The sequence below is a fragment of the Morone saxatilis genome, unplaced genomic scaffold, assembly GCF_004916995.1.
Source record: "Morone saxatilis isolate NCDOM2014 unplaced genomic scaffold, NCSU_SB_2.0 Contig17, whole genome shotgun sequence".
Taxonomy (NCBI): domain Eukaryota; kingdom Metazoa; phylum Chordata; class Actinopteri; family Moronidae; genus Morone; species Morone saxatilis.
The window spans coordinates 9,112,271-9,113,447 of NW_023339729.1; positions in this window are offsets into that span (position 1 = coordinate 9,112,271).

Sequence of the window (1,177 nt, forward strand, 5' to 3'; positions counted from 1 at the left end):
ATATAACACACACACATATATATATATCTAGCTCTTAGCTACCTCTGGCTGAGCAGGTGACTATACAATAATACAACAGAACAGGACTGCTCTGTTTTCTTCCGGTTCTTGTTTGTTGGATAATGCCACCGCTGGCACGTATACCATTTATTTGACCTAACCTTCTGGGAAATGTCTGTAGAGTATCTGAACTTATTAAGCATTTATTAATGGATTACCAAAATTTATACCTTCATTTTCACATAATAGTTTACTTATAATTGATCTATAAAGCGTGTGTATTAGGTATATGTATTATTAAACATGATTATTAAACATGACGTGACGGCCCCTGACTAAGTGACATATTTCATGGATATTTCATATTATACTTAAAACAGTACAATGAACCCAAATGGTGAACTCAGTAACTGCAGGTTTGTGTAAAAATAACCATTTGGATGTCTGTATTTTATTCATTTATTCATTAATTTCTTTGACAGATTCTGTGTTGTCCTTGTATATTTTTTAAGTTTTCTAGGACGCCTTAAAATCAAGGAACCAGGTTGGGAACCACTGCAATAGATGCACAATCAGAACTGATATGGCGGCATGGAGACTTTAAGGGATGGAGGGAATGAAGATATATGCTGATTTAATTACAAAGAATCACATATATCAACATTTGCTTAGAAAAGCCACCAAGTGAAGATATTTGAACTCAACCTATTTGTGCCATATTTCTATTTTTAAAATCAATCTAAATCATTGAGTTAATCATTACACTCATGTAATCATTACACTCTTATATATACTGTGAATGATTTTGATTTTCTTACCCTCATTTGTGCATAAACTATAGGTTATGAACTGTACAAAATGAGAAATTATACAGTCTAATCCATGAGTTTCTGAACGATTATAAAACGTTTTGTTTAGTCTATAGATGTTCCTTGGTAAAGTCGAGATTTTGTAATAGGCACTATGTCTACCAAAAAAACAAAAAACAAAAATTAAGGTGAAAGGTGAATCGTGGTGATTGAGAAATATATCTCAGATTGCACCTATGATCGAACGTCATCGTGACACAGATCTGATGCTCTTTCTCACAGCTCAGTATCTGGAAGTGACAGTAATACCATTTGACCAATTCACACACACAGACACACAGAAAGACAGACAGAGAGAGAAAGAGAGA